Source organism: Dromiciops gliroides, chromosome 6 (genome assembly GCF_019393635.1).
Source record: "Dromiciops gliroides isolate mDroGli1 chromosome 6, mDroGli1.pri, whole genome shotgun sequence".
Lineage (NCBI taxonomy): Eukaryota > Metazoa > Chordata > Mammalia > Microbiotheria > Microbiotheriidae > Dromiciops > Dromiciops gliroides.
This window is the reverse complement of record NC_057866.1, coordinates 145,077,633-145,105,329: the sequence shown is the minus strand read 5'-3', so window position 1 is coordinate 145,105,329 and position 27,697 is coordinate 145,077,633.

Below are 27,697 nucleotides of genomic sequence, written 5' to 3'. Positions count from 1 at the left end.
TGTTTGTTCTTCAATTTAGGAATACAATTCCTAAATTGTGATTATAACCTTAAAGATACCTTGTTTCTGTGTCCCTGACACAGCCAAAAGTATTATATGAGCCCCAGGATGTTACTGTCTGGAATTTGAACACAATCCCAAGCCAAATTCAACATGGGTTTATTAGGTCCTTCCCAAGTTGAGGGAACTGTAGGGGCCAAATTTTAATTGGGGAGTGTTAATTACGTGGCTCACTGCAATATTGGGGCAAGGAAGAAGATTAACAGCCTCTTTCAAAAACAGAACAGGGTTTATTAACAAGAACAAACTTAAACCACAAGTAAGATTAGTAGAATTGAGGACAAGGGAAAAAGGGGATAGGGAAATGAAGCTTATATGACCTGCTATCACTTCACTGTCCTTGGCTCAACGGAACATGCAGCTGTGTTCTGTCTCTTTCCAGCTCAAATACCAGAATTCTGAATCTCCTCTCTTCTCCTTACCATCAACACCCTCTCTCCAAGGAAACAGGGCAGACAGACAGACAGCCTGAAGCTAATTAGCTGGCAGCCCTGATTGACAGAATTAACAGACTCTTGTAGAATGGCCAGCCTCCCAGCTTTCACACGTTGAAAGTCACCTGACTGCCCTCACCTGGCTTCCCATCTTTATAATTTGGCCAGGCCCCATGTAGCCCTTGGTGTGAGGTGGGTGGAGTACTTTGCCTGCAAGGAGGCTCAGCGCCTGAGCCCTGGTCGGGGCACGCACTGTGGCTTCTAAATCATGATTAATTCTTTATAGAACTTTCCTAGGTCCTAGAGAAAATACCAGGCTTAAATAATGGAATATCACTAGCATGAGCAAGAGGAAATCTCTTTCCCAAACCCCTAGAAGAACATAGCATGCCTTACCAAACCATGTTATACCTTCCATCCACCTTTCCTTCTTTTGCCTTATCAGTACAGCATTTAAAACTCTGGTGCATTTCTATTATGTATGCTTATTCAGAATCTGTACCTAGGCAATGTTGTTGTGTCATTCAAACATGATAACAGAATAGTGCATTATTCTTGGAATTGTATCAAGACCAGAACTTGAATTGAACTGAGTGCCTAACAAACTATATACAAATATGTGGGGTTTGTTTTAAATTTTGTACAGAAACAAAAGTGGTATTGTTGGTATGAGTGACTTTTGTTTTTGTTATATAAACTAGCTTGAACCCAAACTGAATCTAAATGTTTTCTAAACAGTAACATAACTAGTACATCTTCATATCTTCTTAACTAAAACTAAACTAATATTTCATTTGCTTTAATTCTCTGTTATTCAAAGGAATAAAACTTGAGGGAATGTTTTTTGTTATATGACAATGAAATAAAGTTCACTAAGTTCCAGATAGGTTCTTACTGATATATCTGCAAGTTTAATGTGGAAAGATAAAAGTGACTTGACTTGCAGAAGGTTTGGATCAAGCAGAGTTTTTTATAGATATTGAATTTGTGTTTTAGTGATATGTTCCTGGGGGAAGTAGGATTTGGTGTCTCAGGAAGGATCTATTTTTTTTGGGGGGGGGGGTTAAAGGGGAGGACAGGCTTGTGATTTTCGAAGTTGTCATTTTGTGCTTTCCCATCAGTTCTCACTCATTATTAGCAAAGTTACCCTCAAACTTAAGCTTAGGGGTTGTTTAAAAATTTTTTTTGTAGAGAAGGAAACATTTTACTGATAGCTTGCCTGAAATATAAAGCCTGTTTGCTGCTATTATTATAGTCTTTATAAATTCAGATTAGTGGCTGCTGGTAAGTTTATCTTACTCTTGTTTCTCCCAAGCTCATGTAAATGCTGGTTATTTGTCTAAGTGAGCTCCTGCTGGCTTATGAAGACAAACAATTAATTATTTCCAGGCCCCAACCACTTTATACACCACTAAAAAAACACACAACTCTTCCTACTGCTGCATTGTGTTGCTGATTTTTCAGCCAGATCTTCATAAGAAACTTCATTTTTTTATTCTCTTTTTCCCTTGCATAGCTTCACTGAACCCATCAAGCATTACATTATAACAAGTGTCCACCATTCCACTTCCTCTTGACATTGCTGTCAGATTCATAGAGGATGTTAGAAGAAATCTTTAATAAATAGACACCATTTCCTTACCAATTCAAAAATATGAATACCCTCATAACCTACTGCAAATGCCTCCCTTGAGCACTCAAGAGTAACAAGCAAAAGAAAAAATGGGATTTGTGTAACCTATTTTCACATCTGTAATCTCTCCAGTAAATCACAAGCCTTTTTATGTCACAGTAGCCATGACATCATTATTTTTTGCAGTTAAATTCTCCAGTGAAGAGTTGGATAGATACCATTCCTTAAGAAACGAGTGAGCTGTGGGATTTAGTCAACTATTAACCCCTTTTGAGATTTTCTGCTTACCTTTTTGAAACTACTTCCCCTTACCTAGAACAGATTAAAGCATTTTTTAAATAGGAAATGGGTATAATGATTTATACAGAAATTGAAATTTTTATCATATTAATAAAGTAAAAATACTATATTTTTGAAATTGATTCATTTCCAAGAAACGGAAAATCTTCTTGGTCTGGATTTGATAATCATATAATAGCTTTTTTAAAAGTTCAGTGATTGAATATTTAATAAGATGTTAAGTCTCACAATGAAAAAAATCCATGGGTACATTCTTTAAAAAATTATAAACATGAAGAAAAATATTAACATTATATTTATGTACCCCACGCAAATATATATTTACATACATAATATATCAACATGTATAGGCATGTATTACACATATATACATGTATGTGTATGTACACATACTTTTTTTTTCTATGTCTATATTACTCTGGATAATCATTGTCCATTACAACTTTTGCTTAATTGGGAGGCTTGTTAACATTTGATTAAATATTAAATTCCAGAATATATTATATAATGTAACATAATACAATATAACCACATTATACACATATATATGAATCTGTGTATATATATATATGTATATATATATATATATATATATAGAGAGAGAGAGAGAGAGAGAGACATATATAATCACATGAGGCACAGAAAGGGTAACTTGTCTATAGTTGCAGAGGCTGTGATCTGTGATACAAGTAAGTAATTTTGAAGAGACTTCTTTCCTTCCTTCCTTCCTTCCTTCCTTCCTTCCTTCCTTCCTTCCTTCCTTCCTTCCTTCCTTTCTTTCTTTCTTTCTTTTTGTGGGGCAATAAGGGTTAAGTGACTTGCTTAGGGTCACACAGCTAGTAAGTGTCAAGTGTCTGAGGTCAGACTTGAACTCAGGTCCTCCTGAATCCAGGGCCAATGCTTTATCCACTGCATCAACCTAGCTGCCTCCATGCCTTTCTTTTTTAAATACTTCCAAACGGTTTTTCTTCCTTTGTAATTTCAGGTGGAGAATAGTAAGTGTGATAAGGAAGGTAGAGATTTCTCCTTCTCCAAAGTTGTTACAAAATGGTGACTCTTAAGAGAAGCATAGAGCCAAAGGAAATATGTGCTTGAGTTCCTAAACTTCCAAGTTGCTGGTGTCTGCTTTTGTTGGTTCCATCTTTGACTGTAGTTCAAAGTGCTAGGGAAATATGGAAAGCTATATTATGAGAAAGCTGAAAATAACATAAAGGAAAATGTCCAAGAGTTTGAGAATCCAATGATAAGTGCATAGTGTGAGATCATAAGTAGCCTAATGACATAAACATATGTATTCTAAAATTTTATGTGCTTGGCTGTACAACACAATTTGGGTGGTAATTCCATAAATGCCAGCCGTAGAGGACAGTAGACAATAATTCATGTAAGAAAAAGTCAAAAGGACTTATAAAGAAATAAACAGAGGCATTTCTATTTGAATCACTTCAAGATCACAAAAGGAAAATTCTCTCATAAGAGTTATCTTCTTGGGTCTCAGTCAACCAAACATCAAGAGACAATTCCAGTCTTCTTGGGACCAATCAGAGGAGCTAAGATGATCACATATCTCTTATGCCAAGGGGGCAATGTACATGTCTAGCTTCAAGGAACACCTGAAAATTTATATCTTATCATCTTTTCAAGTGGATCAAGAGTACAAACAATGCCAATCATCAGTTCTCCTTATTATCCCTAGTATATATCAATCTCTTCAATAGAAGAGAGAAATAGGATGTTCAACACAATTTGACATGTTTTTACTTTTCTAAACATCTAATATAGATGTTGAAATGATTAAATGTTGTCATAGGAGCTATTTTAGATTGGGGGGGAAATGGCCATACTCACAAGTTGAAAACTTCTGGCCTTTGATATATATTAACACTGAAAAGCATTCATATATTTACTGTACACCTCTGGATATTTGACATTTAGTAATGTGCTTTGGTCCCATTTTCCATACTCAGGAGTTTCCATTCAGCTGGTAAGACCTCCAAATGCTCACTTAGAATGTCCCTAAACTGTACTTTTATAAACAACAACAACAAAAATCTAACCAGTGCCATATGTCCTGAAAAGCTGGCAAAAGAGGGTGATTAAAACAAAATAAAACAAAACAAAAAAGCAGTTCTCCACCTGTCCTTCATTTCTAGTTGTCTACTAAGGATGTGTCATGTGGGGGTGGCACTACAGAGACTAGGAAAGCCATCGGCACACTTTTGGTAGGATAGCAGTGTTCTGTTCTCTGGCTCATTCTTTATTCAGCTCTGGATGGACTTCACAAAGGGGTGTGCTGATAAAGGTTTAAAAGCCATTTCACTGTGGGGAAACAAAAGAATGCACAACATACTTTTAAGCTTCATTGACGTTATTAACATTTCTTTATCACTTCCTTAAATCAAGATAATCAACAAAATAATAAAGGCCATAATTTATAGCATTTGCCAGTTTCTAAAATATAAAATCTCACATTGAAAACTTAACAATCAGCTCTCATGAGCCCACACAGGCCTATTCCCTAAGTTCACCCCATCAAGAACATAGAGTTGAAGTACTCACAAAATTCTCATAACCAACCTCCATTTTCCTTCTTTATTTGGAGATGTGAGATTTAAATTTGGATATAAGAGCATTAAACTCCCCTTTAACCTTTCCCTTATATATCTTCCAGATCAGTAAGAGAAAGAAGCCTCTGAGCTTTAGTTAGAGATGGATTAGTTAGCTTTTATTGTTTGGGAATTAATTAGCCAACAAACAAGATGATGCTGATTAGAGAAATAGGAAAGTAGAAATACAAATAAATAGTCTTAGATCTAAGCTTAGTCTATATTCCTTATAAAACTCACCAAATCCCAAGGCCACCTCTGAGGCTGAGAACTCCATCAAGCATGTGCTGTTATTGAGGACCAGGCCGATCATCAGACCACGCCGTCAAACCTGAGTTAGTGTGTGTGTGCAGAGCGAGAGAGCAAGAGAGCGAGAGAGCGAGCAAGAGAGAGAGAGAGAGAGAGAGAGAGAGAGAGAGAGAGAGAGAGACCACTTCCATTCTCTCCTTACCTTTAAGTTCGCACCCCGGAAGTGGAGTGCTCGGTATCAGCAGGCGAAAGGCAATTCGTCAAGGTCTCCTCCCCGAAAGGGCGGTCCTTCAAAAACTGGCGTCCTTCAGTTATTGTTAACCAACTCTTTTAAATTTTAGTTAAAAGCTTTCATTTTTTATCACAGAGATAATAATGAATATGTTATGGAGAAGATAGGAAAAGATGTCTATAAATGTGTCTTTGTTGATGTTTGCTGTTGTTAGCATTTCAGTCATGTCTGACTCTCTGTGACCCCATTTGGGGTTTTCTTGGCAAGATATTAGTTTGCCATTTTCTTTTTCAGCTCTTGTTACAGATAAGGAAACTGAGGCAAGTAGGGTTAAGTGATTTGTCCAAGGTCACACAGCGAGTAAGTGTCTGAGGCCAGAATCTGTCCAGGGGATTTTATCCACTGTACTACCTAGTTGCCCAAACAAGTCTACTCTCTAGCAAATTAAAAAATAATAATAATAATAATAATAATATACTTGATTCCTGTATCTGATGCTGTTACTTTGGTATCATAACTGGGGGAAAAAACATATATACCCACAATTAAAATTTCACACACTTCAAATGATTCATTTGATATCCAAACAAATTCATCAGGAGAAAAGCATGAGCCAGGTGAGAGTAAGCTTATTGCTCCTTTGTTATATCAAAATTACTTGAACTGCTTCTAGCTTTCTGTCTAGAGATAATAATGAGAAATAAAAGCACATTTTCCCCTTTAATAGTATGAAGTAGTCTTTAAAAAATTGTATATATGTATATATATGTGTGTGTGCGTGTGTATGTATGTGTATACACACATACATATAAACAATTGTTAATGTAAGAAAGCATGAATAACAATAAATTAAAATAGGCAATAATAAAATCATGAGAAAGCATATGGTCATGACTCACTTTCTCTTTTTTTATTAAATGAAGAAGGAAATCACTTATAAGAAAATAGAGACTAATAAGAAAACTACTTTAATATAATCTTTAATATATATTCATTAATATGCACATCAATATACATATACTTGTAGAGTTAACAGTCTCATTTTCTTAAATTACTCAATTTCAGATCTATGTTATGGAGAAATCTTATTGTGATCTTTTTTGTGTGTGTGAGGCAATTGGGGTTAAGTGACTTGCCGAGTGTTACACAGCTATAAGTGTCAAGTGTCTGAGGTCAGATATGAACTCAGGTCCTCCTGACTCCAGGGCCAGTGCTCTATCCACTGTGCCACCTAGCTGCCCCTGTGAACTTGTACTAAGATTGAAGTCACAAACATGCTCATTAAAATATTACTGGAAGTATATTAGACATCTTATGAAATTGCTATTATAACAGCTTTGTGAATTGATATGTATAAATCACTTGAATTTCTAAAAATTATTTATGAAGAAAACCAATCAGAAATGTTCTAGTTCTAGGAGTCATTATGATGTTCAGCAGAAATCTATGAGGCACTTAGAAGCATGTCAATGTCAATTTGAGCAACTTTTAAAGATTTTTTGTATCATTTAAACTATAGAAAAAATGCTAAGAGTAGGAAAGGATGTAGATCATAGTGTCTATAAAACTATTTTTCCTATAATATTTTCTTACTACTTAAAAAATCCTGTCATTGTAACTGTACATTTTTCATCTAAATAACTGCTTCTATAACCTAATTTTAATTCCTCATTTCAGATAAATTAAGATAAAAGTATCCAAGAATCTTAAGTTGTGGTATGAAACTTGGCACAGTTAATGGAATACTAGAACTAGAATCAGGAAGAATTAATTTTAGATTCTGACTGTTAATCTATCTTTGGAACTTGGAGTAAGTTATTTCCTTCACTTTACCTCTGTTTCCTCATAAACAAAATAAGAGAGTTGATCTAAATTACTTCTAAGTTCATTTCTACCTCTAAATTTATGATTTACAAATCTGAGTGAAGAAACAATGTGATTTAACAGCTAAAGTTCTGGCCTTAGAATCAGGAAGATCCATTCAAGTCTCCTCTCTGACACATATTCACCTTGTGACCATAGAGAAATCATTTAATCTATGTTCTGAGTAACTAAGTTCCAGAGAAGATGCTGTTTTGCATTTGCAGAGAGAATTTCCTCATCCAGCACTTCCATATACTAATGAATCCCATTTACAGTCCTTCTCTTTGTGATCTAGAATTAAATCTGACTCTGATAACTTGATGAGCAACTAACACTTTCTTATCCACAACTTTCTTACCACTAAAATGTGAATAATAATACCTGAACTTATGAAATGAAATCTGTAAAGTGTTTTTCAACATTAAAGCCTATATAAATTATAAATATGATTACTCAGAACAAAGAAATTTAAAAAGCATATAATTTAAGACTTAGAGAGTACTTATATATCAAAGGATTATGCTTTAGATCTAGAATGAAGCTTTGAGATTTTGTAGTCTGTCCTCCTTGTTCAGATGAGAAAAAAAAATTGAAGACCAGAGAAAGTAGGTGACATGACCAAGGTTATAGAGTTAGTTAGTGGGAGAAATAGGATAAAATCCCAGGTATATACTTTCTTCTAGTACATCATGAGTATGTTTACAAATGAACAATGTTCACTTATAAATGAAAATGGTACAACCTCTAATGACAATGAGGGAAAAGATTAAGAAATAGTATGCTAATCTGGGAAAGTTTTTTTTTAATTAGTTCAAAATTGAGTCTTATTTTTACTATATTAATATCAAATACACACATATAATGCTGTAATGTTTGTGAAGCACTTTCATTGCTATATTGTGATATTTTTGCAATTCATTGCTTTTTTGGGATGATTGCTAAGACATCACACATTGAGTCACCTTAAAAATCAAACTATAAGTAAAGAGATGATGATACTCTTTGAAACATAAAGAATTCTACCATTAAACCACATCCAAATACCATGTTAAAGTGTAAGACAATAATAAAGTTAAAATTCCAAAGTTCTATAAATGAATATACAATATAATACAAGGGGTTAATATTTATTAAATACATACCACTAACTACTGATCCTGCTGTTATTATTATTATTTTTTTTTTGGGCAAGGCAATTGGGGTTAAGTGACTTGCCCAGGGTCACACAGCTAGTAAGTGTCAAGTGTCTGAGGCCGGATTTGAACTCAGGTCCTCCTGACTCCAGGGCCAGTGATCTATCCACTGCACCACCTAGCTGCCCCTGATCCTGCTGTTATTGTTATTAACTAGATAGATAAATGACAGATGATACATAGATAGATGAAAGAGAGATAGACTGATAGAGATAATAGATAACATTTATATTGTATTTTGAGGTTTATGAAACACTTTACAGAAAACTGAGGCTGACAGAAGTTAAATGACTTGTCCAAGGTCTGAGGCAATATTCAAATTCAGGTCCTTTTTAATCAAAATTCAGTGCTCTATAATATTATACTACCTACATGTTATAGTATTGTGTTGTGGGCTAGGGAAACAATAAGAAAGTAAAAACAATCCCTAGCTTCACAGACTCACCACACTGATAAATAAATGCAAAAGTAATTTTAAAAAACAAAACAAATAAATAAACAGTAAGGTGAGGGAACCCTAATAAGAGGCATGATCTCAGTGGGTCCCTGGTAAGCAATGGTGCTTAGGATCATGTGATTGAAGAGCCATAGAGGTAGACTTCTAAGCGACTTCACAGGCTATCTAGTCTAATCCTTCATTTTATAGTTGAGGAAACTGAGGTTAAATGACTTGTCTCAAAATCATACAAATTATAAATATCAGATTATCCTTTGGAAGTAAGTAATGATTCTGAAAGTCAGAGGTCGGAAGGGTGGGAATTCCAGCATGGGGACCAGCCTTTGCAAAAGGCAAAGAAAGAAGAAAAGGAATGTTGTGTATGAGAAACAGCAAGGAAATCACCTAAACTGCAACATAAATTTTGTGAAAGACAGCAGTTTCTAATGAGAATAGAAACACAGGCGAGCACCAGATTATGAAGATACTTTGATGCCAAAAAAAGGAGTTTGTATTTAATCCTAGTGGGAAAAAGCCACTGAAGCTTACTGAGCAATGAAGAGATGTACAGTCTGCATCTTTCCTGATATTTGTCTATCAGTTTTATGGAGGACAATTTGGATATGAAAGACTATAAGCAAAAAGGCCATTTAGGAGATTATTATAGTGGTCCAAATGATAGGTGTTAGGTCATGAATTAGAGTGGTTACTGGCTAAGTGGAGATAAGAGATCAGTTTAAGAAATGTTATGAAAGTAGAATTGAGATGCCTTGGCAAATAATTTTATATAGGGGGTGAAGAAGAGTTGACTGTGATTCAAAAGTCACAGTCCTTGGACCTTGGTTACCTGAAGGATAATGATGCTTCTGAGAAAAATAAGGACATTTGGAAGAAAGGAATGTTTCATGTGAAAGATAAGGATTGGGTTGATCCATGGTATCAACTCAAATGATGGCAAAGAAACTATGGGATCTAGATTACAGAATAGAAAGAAAGCAGAGGAGGTTCGATGATCAGAAAAGTACAATATACTTTCAACATCTCTTCAATAGGTACAGTATTTTTTTAAAGTGAGTTCTTCCTTTATTTTTAAATAACAAATACATTAAAATATCCTAAGCACATTATACTTAACAGAATGTAACAAAACCAGGCCATGACTACTGACATAGAATCTTCTGGGCCTGGAAAGAGAGAGCAGTGAAAGGCAGATGAACACTAAATTCTAACCAAATCAGGTTGGTGCAAACCTATCACCACTTTCCTTTTACTTCCTAATTTTTTTTTCTTGTTCTATAGGAGACTTTCATCACAGAGAGGACTTAACTCTCTGCTTGTTCTTGTTTGAGCTTGTAAAACTTGGGTTGGCATTGAAGGAACACTGAACTCACAAAGATTGTAACTTGCTCAGCTCTCCCATGATTTGCTTTAATAGGTGTCAGGGGCACCAACCAACTTCACAGTAACACAGATGGAAAACTTGAAATAAGCTTATTTCCATTAGTGTCTGTCCTTGTTCACCTGCAAGAGCAGCTAACAAGAACCAAATAGCTCATATAACTCTTCCCCTGATCCTGGGTAGGGTGGAAGGAGAAATTAAAAAAACAAAACAGAATTCAATCATCATACCCTCACCTGATGATTGTTTGTTTTTTTAAATTATAGATTTTTCCCTGAAAAGGTATTCCTTTTGCCCTCATTTTGTAAATGAGGAAACTGAGGACAAGAGAGATTAAAGTGGTATGCCCAAATACTGTGACTCCAAATGCTTCACACTTGCTCAACGTTGTTTAATGGGAGATCTATCCCATGTAGAATTTCATGATGAAATGAATAAATAAATATTTTTAATTTGCTGATAATGCCCCTTTTCTGATTTATTATGTGTGAAGGTTAATATTATCAGGGAAGGGGAAGCTAGGTGGTGCAGTGGATAGAGCACCGGCCCTGGAGTCAGGAGTACCTGAGTTCAAATCTGGCCTCAGACACTTAACACTTACTAGCTGTGTGACCCTGGGCAAGTCACTTAACCCCAATTGCCTCACTAAAAAAAAATATTATCAGGGAAGTCTGAATTTTCAAAAATTATAAATGAGTAATGGTTTTACATTTATAGCTAACAAGAACCTTCAAGGTGCATTAGTCCAATATTCTCATTTCAAAAATAAGGTGACTGAGCCTAGAGATGTAAGAACCTATGGCCTCCATATATAGAGGCAGCCCTCTTTTCACCACACTCAATTGAATAAATTAGTTCATTGCACAGACAATATTTGGAGTTCTTTCAAATATAGTGTTACCTAAGAGAGCTCTTTAAGGAGCTTGCTTTAGCAAATAGCTAAGATTGATTTGTAATTAGCACATCAAATGATTGTTTATAAATGGGTCCTATAGGATTTTAGGAAGCCTGAAAACAGTTGGTATGTTAAATGTTTCCCTAATAATTTGATTTAAACTATTAGAATACAATCTCTGAAGAAAGGGTCTTTGAACAATAGATAGGTCAGAGTAGCCCTGGTGTGAAATATTACCAATTTTGAATGAAAACATCCCACAATAGTGAAGCTTCATTTATTTTTTTACTCAAATGATTATAACAAAGGCTGCCTGGAGCTGCTTCCAAGTAAAACAGATTAGGACAAAAATAAGTCACTACTTATTGAATGCCCATACAAGAGACAACAATGTTCCAGAGTGAAAGAAATAGTATTTAAGAATAACAGAAATCGATAGATTAAAGCCCTGAATGCATTAACTAATAACTTCAATCTCATTTGCTGGTCTCACATATTAAATTTTTCTCATATTTCTGAACAAGTCCACAAAATGGCCAAGTAGAATTTCATTTATTTTTTTTCTCTGATCCTTTCTTGTAAACATTTTTCTCCTACTTTTCATTGGTCTCCTCCTCTTTTCTTTCTCCTCTTCTCCCTTCTTTTCTTTCTCCTCTTCTTTCTTTGCCCACTTGTCTTCTTTTCCTTCTTTTTTTCTTTTCATCCTGTTTTGTTTCTTTCTACTTAGCAAGTACTTATTGAGCACCTACTATATTTTAGGAGCAACTAGGAGTACAGTGGATACAATGCTAGACCTGGACTCAGGAAGACCTGAGTTCAAATTTGATCTCAGACATTCTTAAATAAGGATAGCACCTAACTCCTAGTGTTTTTGTGAGGTTCAGATGATATAAAGTGCTTAGCAAGACAACTGACAGGTAAGTGCTACATAAATGTCAACTATTGTTATTGTTGTATTGTTGTAATCATCATCATCATTAGCACATAGCCTAGGGATTAGGAATACAAAGACACAAATTAAACAAGCCTAATCATCAATAGGTTTATATTTTACTGAGTTAGAAGCAAAATTTTTGCATGTGAACAAGAAGTAATTAGAAATTTTATACAAAATGAATAAAAGTGGTATAAGTGTGACTATATATTATGAGGCATTAACATTTGGATTAAATAAGAAAGACTTCTTAAGGGAAATGGCACTTAATGTGATCCTAGAAAGGATCTAGGGATGACAAGAGGAGATGAGGAAAACACTTACTTGATTTCCAACAATCAAAAATATAAACCTGTCCTCCACAGAAAACAGAAACAGTGAAGCAGTTATCTAGGTTCTAGCTTATTAAACTGTGGGTCACGACCCCATATAGGGTTGTGTGTAACTGAATGGGGGGGTCCACAAAAAACGTGGCAACAATAAAAGGTTGTTAATACCTATTTTATATACCTGTATACCCAGGTCGTATAAAATTTTCTTGGAAAAGAGGTTTAAGAAGTGGAAAGAGTTTAAGAAGCCCTGATCTAGATAAGCACCCATTTTATTTCTTCTCAACAAGATGAACATGAATGCATAAAGAATCAACAATAAAATGAAAAACTAGTTTAACCTAGAATCAATAGGGAATCACTAAAATTTTTTGAGGAAGGGGTTGATTCTTGGCAAAGATACTGAAGGTGTTTGTCATTCCCTTCTTTGGGTCATTTTACAAAGGAAAAAACAAGCAAACATGATTGAGTGATTTGCCGAGGATGACTTACACAGCAAGTAAGTGTTTGAAGCTGGATTTGAATTTAGGTTTTCTTGACTCCAGGCCCAGTGCTCTATTCACTAAGCCACCTAGCTGCCCCTAGGTTAAAATACAGACTTGCTAAGTAGATATTTTAACAAAAAATTCAAAATATTATCATAAATACCTTTCTTAGCTTAATAGAGATTGTATAGTAGATAATATTTAGGTGAAGTTCAATGGTGGGAGAACTAATAATGATACTGTCTTCCTATACAACATACCTCCAGACCCGAATAAAGACATCAGAGATGAGCTTGAAAAACAGATAAAAAACCTGACAGTAGGAAAAAAACTGTGAAAGAGAGGAAGGAGGGCAAATCATCAAAAAGTTAAAGCACTAAAACAAACAAAAAAACAAAACAAAAAAACTCCCGAAAAACAAAGGGGCATCTAGGTGGCAAAGTGGATAGAACTGGCCCTGGATTCAGGAAGACCTGAGTTCAAATCCAGCCTCAGACACTTAACACTTACTAGCTGTGTGACCCTGGGCAAGTCACTTAACCCCAATTGCCTCACCAAAAAAAAAAAAAAAGTTACTATTCTTACCATATAAAGACCAAAAAAAATAGAATTTTCATGGAGCTAACATTCTATTAGTGAATACATTCATACATCTGTTTTTAGAGAATAAATATAAAATAATATAATAAATATTATATTTAATAATACTATTACTATTATGATATATTATAAAATTACATTTATGTATGTGTAAACAGAGAACGAATACTAAATAATTTAAAGGTAGTTAAATACACAGTTGTTTAGGGAGCAAGAGCTCCAGTATTTGGGGCAGCTTTTAGAAGAAGGTAGCACTTGAGGAAGATCTGTGCTAAAATAAATAAACAAACAAACAAAAAACAAACAGATTTTTAGCTATGTGGAGATCAGAAAGAAGGTGGACTTGAACCAAAAGGACCAGTGAGGAGACAATTACAAAGAGGTTAGGTGAAAAGTGATGAAGGCCTAAACTAAGGTATTGACCATCTGAGTAATGAAAAGGGATAAATGAGAAATATACTATCTAGGTTAAAACATCAAGACAACTATTTGGATATGTGGGCTAAGAGAGAATGAAATTTTGATTATTACTCTGACGTTAGTGAATAATGGTCATTCAGAAATAGGGAAATGTGATAAAGGCATGGATTTGGGGGAAAGATGAGTTTTGAATTACACATATTGAGTTTGAGATGTATATAGGATTTCCAGTTTGAGATATCCAATAATTAGTTTGTCATATGGGATATGGGAACTTGAGAAAGAAACTGGGGCTGAATATAAAGATCTTTTGGTCTTTTGCATAAAAATGATAATTAGATTGAAGAGAGCTGATGTGCTCACTGAGAGACAGTATAGAGAAAGGAGTACTCAAGACAGAGCCTAGTGTAATTACAGTTAGAAAATCCAGTATAGAGGAAAAGGGACTGAGAAGGAGTAGACAGATAGTAAGAGAACCAGGAAAAAATAACATTAAATTGGTGGTGCAGTGGATAGAGCACTGGCCCTGAAGTTGGGAGGACCTGAGTTCAAATCTAACCTCTGACACTAACTAGCTGTGTGACCCTGGGCAAGTCAATTTATCCCAATTGTCTTAAACTTCTGGGACCATCTCCAGTTGTCCTGAGATATATATATATATATATATATATATATATATATATATATATATATATATATATATATATATATATATATATATATATATATATATATATATATACATGAAAGAGAGTATATCAAAGCATATCAAAGAGAGGGTAATTAAATATGTCAAATGCTTCAGAGAAGTCAAGAAGGATAAAGACTGCAAAAAGAATATAACTTTTGGCATTTGAGAGATTGCCAATAATTTTTGAGGGTGCAATTCTATTTAAGCAATGAGGTTACAAGTTGATCTTATAGGCTTGAGAAGTGATGAGAGAGAGAGAGAGAGAGAGAGAGAGAGAGAGAGAGAGAGAGAGAGAGAGAGAGAGAGAGAGAGAGTGATGAGCACAGACAAATTTTTCTAAGAGCCTGGCTAAGTGGAGGAGAGATATAGAATGATAGCCTGTGAGGATGATGGAGAAATGAAAGGTTTTTATTTTTATTCTGATTTGTTTGTTTGCTTTAAGATGAGGAAGACCTGGGCAAATTTGAAGTAGATAAAGACTGAGGATTGAAGAGATTGGACATGATAGTTGAAGCAGTCTATTAGGAAAGTCAACAAGGAATGTGATCAAGGGCACATGAATTTATACTTATAACAAGACTATTTCCATGGGTCATTTTTATAGTACATTATCATAGATTCCTATGAATGTCCAGTTATATGCCCTAGATTTAATAGTTGCTCTAGTTGACAGTCTGATTCCATTCAGGTTTGTTTATTTATTCATTCATTTTCTTTCTTTCTTTCTTTCTTTTGGGGGGATGGGGAATGACACGAGTAACTTGTCTTTTCTTATCCTTGATACAGGATTAAAAACAAAACAAAACTGCTTTCCATTCTGAGCACTTTCTGAGTCTCCTCATGAAGAAAGTATCCACAATAATGAGGTTTGAAGTTTCTTCATCATGTATAAATCTCTGACCTCTTTTCTAAATCCCAAATCATCATTTTTTGTACTATTCTTCCTGTGTTAAACTTCACATTAATATCTCTGATTATGAATATATGTTTGTTTGAGAATTTTGTCATGTTCTTCAAAGGCTTTATCTCCTTCATTCTCTGTATCAGGTATTATATATAAGTATCAATTTTGCCATAATAGTGTTCTATTTGCTTGATCTTATCATGTAGGCAATGAAGTGATATAGCATTAGAAGCACTTGCCTTTGCCTTAATTTATTTTTAATTAAAAAAAATGTTTGCCTTATTTTGCAGCACCTATCAGTCAATAATTAAAAACTTAAAAAATAAAATCTGGGCAGCTAGACGGCACAGTGGATAAAGCACCAGCCCTGGATTCCAGGAGTACCTGAGGTTCAAATCCGGCCTCAGACACTTGACACTTACTAGCTGTGTGACCCTGGGCAAGTCACTTAACCCCCATTGCCCCGCAAAAAAAAAAAAAAAAAAATCTGATGTTATCTATGAATTAAGGTGTAGAAAATCTTCTGGCTCATTTATCAAATGATGATTTCAGTAAACTGATCTTTAATTGTAAAAAAAAGAAATATTCTCATTAGCAAGAGGTGTAAATAACAAAGGATTAACATTTTGTAGAATCCATAATCCAGCAAAATGTATTTATTATTTATAAAATGCTTGTAACTTGTTGAGATAGGAAAATATTGATTGCCAATGTGTAGATTATGTTTCTTTGCCTATCTAACGGATTAAAAGAGAAACAATTGAGGTGAGAAGGTTGTTGGTTGATGATGATAGTTCTTACAAAAGCAGAAAGTAAAGAAATAGGTATCAAGGAAACAAAAAGTACTCTGAAGAGGATGCAAATGGTAGGTTTTTGAAAAGCATGTTAAATTCAATATACACTCTTAAAACAACTGTAAATCTGAGGTTTGGAGTATCACATATAATCATTAATTTTGCTCTTTTTTATCTATTGATTTTTTTTTGGTCTGTTGATATTTTTAAGTTCATAAAAATCATAAAAAATAGCAAAGGAAGTACACAGAATTCATAGAGAGGGAACTGCAGTTAGGCCTGCATAGCTGGATTAAAGACTTTATGAATGAAGGGTAAGGTATAAGAGCATCAGAAAGAGAGGAAGGGACCAGGCTAGGAGGATGATTGTTGGCAAAGATTTGCTGGTTTGTTTGAATAAATTGTGGATGTGAGAAACAACTAAAATGTAAAATATGAAGTGGAGATTTTTTTCACATGATCTTTGTACCACCTGTGCCTAGGATAATTCCACATACATAGCGAGCCTTTAATAAATGTTTAATGGATTGGGAAAAAAATAGTCTTTGAGCATTACCTGACTTATTGGTTTTCTAAGTTTTGTATGTGTTTTTTTTTTCTTTTACATAGGTTATGTGTTGGAGGAAAGGTATGAACCTAAATCTTCCTGATTCCAAGATTGACCATCTCTCTTTATTTCTGCATATTTACATATGCCATACTTCTCATACTGAATGCAATCAAAGAAATAACACTTAAACCCTGTTAAAAATTTTGCTTACAACTTTGACCTGAGAAACAAATAATACTTTTGTTTTGATGATGCATAGAGGAGCAAAAAGCAGAGGAAACAGCCTTTAGATTTATTCTATGTGGCTATGTGCATTTTAATATATATAAACCATTCTGATACATCCCTTCAATGTATAGAATAGAGTATATAAGTTGAGTGAGTAATTAGGTGATACAGTGGAGAGTACTCAGTCTTGACGTAGGATGATTCATATTCCATGATTCAATCTGTCCTCAAACACTTACTATTGTGTGACCCTAGGAAAGTCAGTTAACCCTGTTTGCCTCAGTTTCCTCATCTGTAAAAGGAAATGACAAATGTCTGGTGAAGGAAATGACAAACCCCTTCAGTATCTTTGCTGAGAAAACTCTAAATCAGGTCATAAAGAGTCAGACATGACTGAAAAACAACTGAACTGATAAGTTGTATATTCATGTATTAAGAAAAAAATGTTTATACAAGTAAAGAGGTGTCATGGTAAAAAAAAAAGCCCTTTCTATGATAATAATCTTTATAATTTTAGTGGTTAGAAAGCTCAATAAATCAACCAGATGATGAATGAATGAATGAATGAAGAATTCACTATGCTAGGAGGAAGCTAGGTGGTGCAATGGATAAAGCACCAGCTCTGGATCAAGGAGGACCTGAATTCAAATCTGGCCTCAGACACTTTACTAACTGTGTGACCCTGGGCAAGTCACTTAATCCTCTGTCTCTATCACTTTGAGGGGAGATAGCTGTCAAAGTGATGATGGTCATTTGAATTACCTGAAACATGCTTTTTTTTTTTTTTTTTTTTTTTTGCTTGCGGGGTAATGGGGGTTAATTCACTGCCCAGGGTCACACTACTAATAAGTTCAAGTGTCTGAGGCCAGATTGAACTCAGGTTCTCCTGAATCCAGGGCCAGTGCTTGATTCCACTGTGCCACCTAGCTGCCCCCAAACATGCTTTCTTATATTTCCCTTGGGGTGCCCTGTTGCTTTAAGTAGGTTTATTTGCCAGTTCTGTGAGGTGACTGCCAAAAAAAGGTAACTCAGTCTTGAATTACATCAAGAGACATATCTTCCAGGAATGAGGAGGTCATAGTCTAGTTATACTCTGTCTTGGTTACACCACATCTGAAATGCTGTGTGCAGTTCTGAGTACTACAGTCTAGAAAGTCAGTTGTTAAGTTGAAAAATGCCCAGACCAGGGGGCAGCTAGGTGGCGCAGTGGATAAAGCACCAGCCCTGGATATAGGAGTACCTGAGTTCAAATCTGGCCTCAGACACTTGACACTTACTAACTGTGTGACCCTGGGCAAATCACTTAATCCCCTTTGCCCTGTTAAAAAAAAAATGCCCAGAACAGACTAGTGAAGATCTCTCTCTCTCTCTCTCTCTCTCTCTTTTTTTTTTTTACCGTATGAAGTTCTTGCTAAAGAAATTGGGATTTTTAATCTGGAGGATACAGGCAGGGCATGTTAGGGATGTTCAGTTATTTAAAGGGCTGCCATGTGAAAGAGAGATTTGGGTTAAGGTCATAAGTAAGTATAACATAGATTCACATGAGCCATTCCTTTTCCAACACAGAAGAGAACTACTTCTTCAAGTACTGGCTGAATTATCACTCTTCAGGCATATTATAGAGAAGTCTTTTATTTTTTCTGAAAGGGGGTTATTATCTGCATTAGATGGTGAATAGGATGCATTCAACTAAAAAATATGTGGTTCTGACATGATAACATAATCAGCTAAACACTCTTAGTATTCATTGTTTTGTTTTTTTTTAAACAGAATTGTTTTTGAGAGAAAATGAAAAAATAATGTACCAGAAATGAATATGTACATTTCATCGATATTAATTGACTTACACAATACAAAATTCTCAGTTTAATTTTTCTTCCCATGTGCTAACCAGTTTCCACTGCATTTACTTTCATTCATACCTAGTGCTTTGCATTTTTACTGCCTCTTAATGAGCTTTGTAAACATAATAAGCTTCAAAACACCCCATGTGAGGTGAGTAATGCAGAGTATTATTCCTATTTTACAAATGAAGACTCTAAACTTTTGAAAATGAGTTCAAGGTCAATTTCTAAGTCATTGAGTTGACTTGGAATATAGTCAAGGTTTTTTGTGCCTTAACCTCAAAAATTAATAACATTTCACTTCTTACAATCTTCAATGGAATGTAACCCTGGTATTAATTAATAGGGGATCATCCATACTTCCTTTTTCTCTGTCTCCAAAGTTTGGTCAAATGTTTTTGAATTTAAATTTTGTGTGTGTTTTTCTAGGTTTTTCTCCCTTTTTTGAATATACATTTTATTATGCTAATATTCAAATAGTAACAGCAATGAATTCTTTTAATAAATACTATGTTATCATGATATGCTGTGGTAAATGCTGGAAATCCATGAGTGAAATCCTCCAGGACTCTATCAATCCACACCAAAGTTTAAAAAAAATCTATAAATAAAGAAAATAACAAATAAAACAAAAGACTGATAGATTATTAAGTTGACTTTTATCTTTTACTTATATGCTGCAACATACTTGAGCCAGATCTGTAATTAGCATCATCTAAATGAGGATTATTTTCTAGGCTGATTGAGGATTCAAGTGTCAAGGGTGGGGAATGTGTTGTTTTTATTTTTTCCCCATAGATATATTTTCCAGCCTATATATACCCAGGTGCTTCTTAGACTTTCAGTGGCTCACAGAACAATTGCTCCTAGACAAATCCTCACTCTCACTACCATGGTCCATTGTACTTTCTCTTGGGCCCCACTTTTGTCTCCGTAGGCCTAAGCTTCTCCCCCTTCTAGCATGATTGTACCTGTAATAGAATGTCCTTTTCTCTACCATGTGCCTTACCTCCTTCCTATTCTTTTCAAACCCCAATTTGCTCCAGGAACAACAGTTATAGCTCATCATAATAACTATCATAACTCTTTCAGTTTTACAAGACATCATTTTATCCTCACAACAGTTTGGAAAGTTAAGTGCTATTATCATTCCAATTTACAAATGAAGTAACTGGTTAAGGACATTAGACTAGTGTTTTCTGACTTCAGCATTCCCTTTACTAAGAAGCCTGATTATAATCATGTCTTGGCATTTAAATAACGAGACAAACACCTTCCTCAAGGGATGGAGTACCAATAAAAAAACCACAGCATTTTAGAAAGGAAGGAGTGATGATGGGGTCATATTTCCACATTTTAACAGTATCACACCTCTCTCAAGTGCAGAGAAATTCCACTATTATTGAAAGATAAAGGAAATTAGCTAGCCACTTTTTCACAACTTTTATTGGAACTATTTTCCTTGCTCACTTTGTACCTTTGTAATATTCAAAGAGAATCTTCACTAAAGCATATAGGTATAATGTATGATATTTGCTAGGTCCTTTCATAAATGACCTTTGTCAAAATTAACGGTAGTGTTTGGCAAAGGCTTTATTTGTGGAAAAAATAGAGAACAGAGCTGAAAGAAGCTAAAGTTCTCAAAACCTGGGTTTGAGATAGTCTGTAGACACTCAATTTTTTTAAAAAAAGAACAAAACTTCTGAGATGTCAAAGGAAATTTTTACAAAAACCCATTCTTTAAGTATGCCAGTCAATATACTTTCTAAATAAATAATATCCCAAATTCATATTCTAGCAAATACAAAAGATAGTATCAGGAGGAGGAGGAGAAAATGAGGAATAATGATAAAGTTATGCTTAATAATATTGTGAGGGTAATGAAAGGAAAAGAATCAAGGAGTTTAATCATTCTAAGATTTCCTGGAAATAATTTTACTACTTCTGTGTCAATAAAAAGAATGCTGATCTCTTAACATAAATGACTATCTCTCTCTATGTCTGTCTCTATGTATGTACACACACATGTACATACATATATATACACATACATATATGTGTGTGTATATATACATATACATATGCATATATATATATTCTAGAGACATTGATATAGACAGATTTATATAGATGTACAAATATCTACATATAAATCTATCTGGGAAGTAGGTGCTCAGTTATTCCTGTTTTAGAGATGAGGAAATTGATGACGAGAGAATTTCAGTGATTTGTCCAATGTCACACACCTACAAAGTTTTTACATATGGCTCTATCTAGAGATTTATATGTATTTCTATTTATAATTTTTATATAAAATGTGTATACACATCAAATATTCAGTCATTCATTCAACAAAAATGTACTGAACATTAACTATATGAAAGTATAGCTAACATTTATATAGCTTTTTTAAGTTGGTAATGTGCTTTAGAAATATCTCATTTTATTCTCAAAACAACCCTGGTAAGTAGGTATTCTTATTATTATTGGAGACTATAAACCTTTCTATGACACAGGCTTTGGTCTAAAGAAAGTAAAGGACTAGGGGTGATAAGAAAATGAAAGAAAGACAAAAAAGGTCATTCAATGGTGATTTCCACATGTATGACACAAATAACCTACTATGAAAGTCTAGAGGAAGAAATCAGTTCTAGAAGGGTATTAGAGCAGGTTTTCTGGATTAGGTGGCATCTGATCTATAACTTAGGTTGGAAGAATTCATTTCAGAAACAGGAAGCATTGTGATAAAAAAAACAAAATGTGAAAGAATAAGCAGTTTTATTTCATAGGAATTAGGATTATGGCAAAGAATAGGAAATTATTATCTTGGTGGCACAGCAGAGAGTGTTGGACCTGGTCAAAAATCTTTGAGTTCAAATACTTTCTCAGATTCCTACTAGGTATGTGACCTTGGACAAGTCACTGAATTTTCTCTCAACTTCGATTTCCTCATCTTTAAAATAGTAATAACAATAGCATCTACTTTCCATGATTGTCTTGAAGATAAAACAGAATAATATTTATAAAGTTCATTACCAATCTTAAAGTGATATAGAAATGCTAGGCAGTTATCTGACTGGATATATAAATTGGAGCCAGAGGTTCTTATATGTCAGTCTTAAAAGCTGGGTCATTTCTTGATAGATAATGGTGAGTCATTGAAGGTTTTTAAACTGTGCTGTTATTAACTCAAAATGTTTTCTTGAGAAAATTCATCTGTCCAATGCATGTAACATGGGCTAGAGAAGAAAGAAGAAAGAGTGAGAGGAAAAAAGCAATCAGCAGGTGATTTTGATAAATCTAACCAATGATAGGGATTTTATACATATATATATATATATATACATATACATATATATGTGTATATATATATACATATACATATATATGTATATATATACGTGTATATATATATACGTGTATATATATATATATATATATGGAAGTGGGAATCAACAAGAATGGACATAGTAAATCAATGAGGGGGTAATCAAAAGGAGTAAATGATGACTCCTAGGATTTTAAAGATTTTTCCTTATTCGACTGAAAATGGTGATATCATTTTGTTATTTGTTGTTCTTGTTTTGGGAGGGGTTAATGCTGAGTTTATTTCAAAACAGATATGAAATCTAATAATTGAGACAGATCTTAGAGGTCATCTATCAGAAGACAAAAATAACTTTTTTTCCTATATCTCTTTCTTTTTCTGAGGAACTAAGTGACAAAGTGTGTAGAGTTCAGGCCTAGAGTAAAGAAGACCTGAGTTTAAATCTGGCCTCAGATATTTACTAGCTGTGTGATGCTGGGCAAATAATTTAACTCTGTTTGCCTCAGTTTCCTCATCTGTAAAATGAACTGAAGAAGCAAATGGCAAGTCACTTCAGTATCTTTGCCAAGACAACCTCAAATGGGGTCAGAGAATACTGAAATGACTAAATGACAACAACAACAACAAAACCTTAAATATTGAAAACTGTATTGTCATGCCAATGACAAGTTTTTTTCTTCATAACTTGTTATGAGTACATGAATTATGGTTAATACCTGTTTTATGTCATTTCACTGTTCTTTCAAATTAAACAAAACAAAACAAAACAAAACTTCACCACAGTATAATCAATAACAAATCCTCCAGCCTCCAGTTTTTCCTGAAGGTGCTTACATATTTCTTGAGGATGAATTAGACTATTTTGCTGCAATAGTTCATAATCTCTTGATATTATTTTTGTTTTGTTTTTTTTGTTTTTCAACACTTCCTTTCTACTTTGATGTGACTAAACTTGTTCTATTGTGAGTTTGAATTATCTTTGAAATTTTATACTTTATCCGTTCCACTCCAGCAGTCTCTGAACTATCTTTAGTAGTTGTCTAAGTGTGTTCTGTGAGAGCTAAAACTTTTGCACATTTCCTCAGAAATTCATTCTTAATAAGCATGGATTTAAAAACACAACAGAAAAAAAACACAATGAAACATTTGTATGTCAAGAAATCTAGTCCTCAGGCAGCTAGGTGGTGCAGTAGATTCAGGAGGCCCTGGATTCAAGAGGACCTGAGTTCAAATCTGGCCTCAGACACTTAAGACTTAATAGCTGTGTGACCCTGGGCAAGTCACTTAACCCCAACTGCCCCACCAAAAAAAAAAAAAGAAAAGGAAAAAAGAAATCTAGTCTTCAATTGACATAATATTAGCAATTTGACTTTGTTCAGATGTTTAGAATCTGCCTAGAGTCAAGAAAAGCACATATGTTTTACTAGAATTTAACTATGCCAAAGTTACTGTTTGATCAAGTAATTCACGTTTATTGTTGTTGTTGTTGTTGACTTTTTTTTTCAGACATGTCCAAAACTTTGCAATTTTATTTCTATTTTTCTTGACAAAGACATTGGAGTGATTTGGCATTTCCTACTCATTTTACATATGAGGAAACTGAGGCAAACAGAATTAACTGATTTGCCCAGGGTCAAGCAGCTAATAAGTTTCTGAGGTCAGATTTGAATTTATGAAGATGAGTCTTCCTGACTCCAGGTCAGGCATTTTATCTACACTTCTACCTAGCTGCCCTACAATCTGTGTACCATTATATATTATTAATTACAGATGCCTTCATTGTGATTTTTCCTTTCAGCTTCCTGTTTGAAATTGGTTTAAATTACAATGACTTGTACCATTTCTGATTGGAGCATAGCTACTCTGAATTCATGCCCTCAGTTCATACTAAGACCAACATTTGAAAGTTACAAGTTGACCAGTCAATTCATTCAAATTGATTGAGAACATTGGTCATGTTTAAATAGAATAATATTCAACCTTATGTCCAGGTATGGAAAGGGTACCTTTCTGGCTTTCCTTCTCTCCCCAGAAAGAAAAAAAAAAGAATTATAAAATCTTTTCACCTACTGTTCTTCTGATTGGTGGTTACTAAGCCATTGTGCAGTATGCCATATTTTCAATCTCTTCCAATTCTAAATCTGTGACCCTCTTTTCAGTGGACATTCTGCTTAGTCCCCCAAACTCCTACTCCCTTTGGAAGTTGATGATTTACTCCTTGACCCAATGTCTAGTTGGCCTTTGAAAAAAGAGCTCAATGGATATGCCACAATTCCCCTCCATTTGTCCCCTTTCTAACCTACCCAATTTGTTGTCCAGCATCAGTCCAGATCAAGAAAAAAGACAGTCTGGAAAAAAAAAAAACCAAAACATAATTAGTCTGCTAATGATTACCCAGTGTTTCTCCAAGGTTATGTGATAAAATAATGGGATTTAGCAGATACTCAAAGACCCACCTGGAGATTAATCTACACTGATTTAATCAAGTGAGAGTGATTGACTGCTGATTGGCCTACTTCAAGTTAACTGGATTGTAATCACACCTGGCTAGCCCTTAAGAAGATATTGTTCTCAGAAGCTAGACTGTGAACTCAATTTGAGAACACCTTCAAAGCCAATGGATTTGGATGATGCCAACCAATCAGCTTGAAGCAGTGTGTAAGGACCTCCTCTGTTCCAGACCCATAAAAGGCTTCCACAATCAGCTTCTTGAGTAAGGCAGGCTCATGGAGGAGGACTTGAGGAAGAACCCAACCAGGCTGGAACTCTAGGCTAGATAGACCTTTTCTTGACTTTCTGAGCTCCATGTTAATACCTTTATGCTTTAATAAATGTTTAATGCCCAAAGACTGGTGCTGAAGCTTCTAATTTAAGGTGATCACACAATATAGATTTTAAACATCACAGTTACAAGAACATCCTCCACCCCACATTAATATTCTGTTTTTCTAGTCTTCCTACTTGATGGGAAAGACTTGGTGGGGTTAAAGGTGAAATTCACACTCTGTGATTCAGGTATAAATTAATTTCAGTCATAAAACAGAAATAAAACCATTTTAATCATTATCCCTTGTGTAGAATTCATCACCATCCCTCCAAAGACTAGAATTTATTTTCTTTTTTTCTCTTTAAATTTTCATTTTATTTAGAGTTTTCCCCAAGTTACATGTAAAAAAAAAATCCAATTTTTTTCACATTGATTTTTTGGTTTGCTTTTTTTTGTTTTGGTGGGGCAATGAGGGTTAAGTGACTTGCCCAGGATCACTCAGCTAGTGTCAAGTGTCTGAGGCTGGATTTGAACTCAGGTCCTTCTGAATCCAGGGCCAGTGCTTTATCCACTGCGCCACCTAACTGTCCCCACATTGATTTTTTTTTCTTTTTTTCCTTTTTTTTTTTTTTTTAGTGAGGCAATTGGGGTTAAGTGACTTGCCCAGGGTCACACAGCTAGTAAGTGTCAAGTGTCTGAGGCCGGATTTGAACTTGGGTACTCCTGACTCCATGGACGGTGCTCTATCCACTGTGCCACCTGGCTGCCCCCCCCCACATTAATTTTTTGAAACTTTGTGTTCTAAGTTTTCTTCTTCCCTCCTTCCTCAACCCTCACTATGAAATCAAGCAATTCAACATAAGTCATACATATGCAGTTATGCAAAACATCTTTATATTAGTCAGGTTGTGAAAGAAAATAGACAAAATAACTTTAGAAAGAGGAGCTAACAAATAAAATTTTATTTAAATCTGTATTTAGATACCATCGGTTCTTCCTCTGTTTATGGTTTGCATTTTTCTTACTTCCTTCTTAAAAACTATGTAGATCTACAACCTATCCATAATTCATTGTCATAGAAAGTTGCCTCTGATCACTGAGAAATTAAGTGACTTGCCCCTAGTCACACAACCAGCTTGAGTCAGAGGTTCCACTTTGTCTCCAAAGGCAATACTCTATCCAAACAAACAAATAAACAAACATGAGACCACCAAAGTAGGAGGTTTCCTAATTAGGAAAAAAAATATTTCTGTCAATTAAAAAATCCAAAGAAATTCTGATTCAGTACAGCAAGAAAATGTTAAAAATAAATTTAGTGTCAAAATGAGCACAAACACAGAACTCCACACAATAATCTCCTGTGATATTTTACCAGTTTGAAGACAAAAAAAAAGACTGGAGAGGAAACAGCAAAGCCACAAACACCAATAGACCCCAGGCAGGATTTTCTGTGAAAAGCCCTCTGGTTATATGCTCTGCTTGTGCTTTAGCACTTCCCTTACAGCTCTGAAGGACAGCTGGTTGTTTGCTTTGTACTGTAATCTGGCCAATGCCAGGCTAGGGAAAAGGACATTGAGCAGAACAAGGTTGGGGTGTGGAAACACCTATTAATGGTCATGCCTCAGCATGAGAAACATCTGCTGGTGTTTCAAAATGCTGCAGAACACTTGAGCCTGATTATTTAATTAGTCTTTAGAGAAAGCCTGTGGGGGAAAAAAAGTAGGAAAGAACAATATGCATAGGCCACTCAGGGGAACTGTCTTTTGTCCAAGGTCTTTTCAAAAGTATTTGAAGATTAAAAAAAAAAAACATATTTGAAGATGAAAAACAAGAATTATGTTATCCATTTTTTCACGTTAATACCCATCCGGTAGATGTCTCTAAACTTCAGTTTTTAATTTTTGTTGTTGTTGTTGTGGATTCTTTAAAAATGTATTTTTGCTTTGGTAGAAAATAGTATATTCATTTGAATTTCAACTGTACTTTCAGTTCTGTTAAATTCCACCAGGTGGCAGATATTCTATAGTAGCCAGGCAGCCCACTTTTCCTTTTGGAAAGAAACCCCCCAAAACAAACAAAAAACAAAAACAAATAGAATGTTCCCTATCTGCCTAAAATTCCCTGGGGATCTAAAGGGGGAATTAAGGGAGAATGAACTAAGCTGTCATCAAGTCCAGCAGCCTTCCATGCCTAACTCCTTATAAAAAGACTAGAAAATGTGCATACAATAATAAAATTCCTCTCCTTTTAATATACCTCTATACCTTCTAGCTACAAAAAATTGTGGTTGAAAAGATTCCCCAGTCACCTCTAGAAAAAGGAAAGTCAGAGAAGTACCCTATTTACAACTGGACTGAAAGATTTAGTATTACACTCCTGCAGGGGCAGGACATTTTAAGCAGTTTATTTACATGCTATTCTCAAAGCAAAGGAGCATTCATTATCTGATACAATGAAGCTATTCAGACAGAGATTCATCTATCACTTTAAAGTTTTCATAATGCTTTGATTTTTACAATAGGT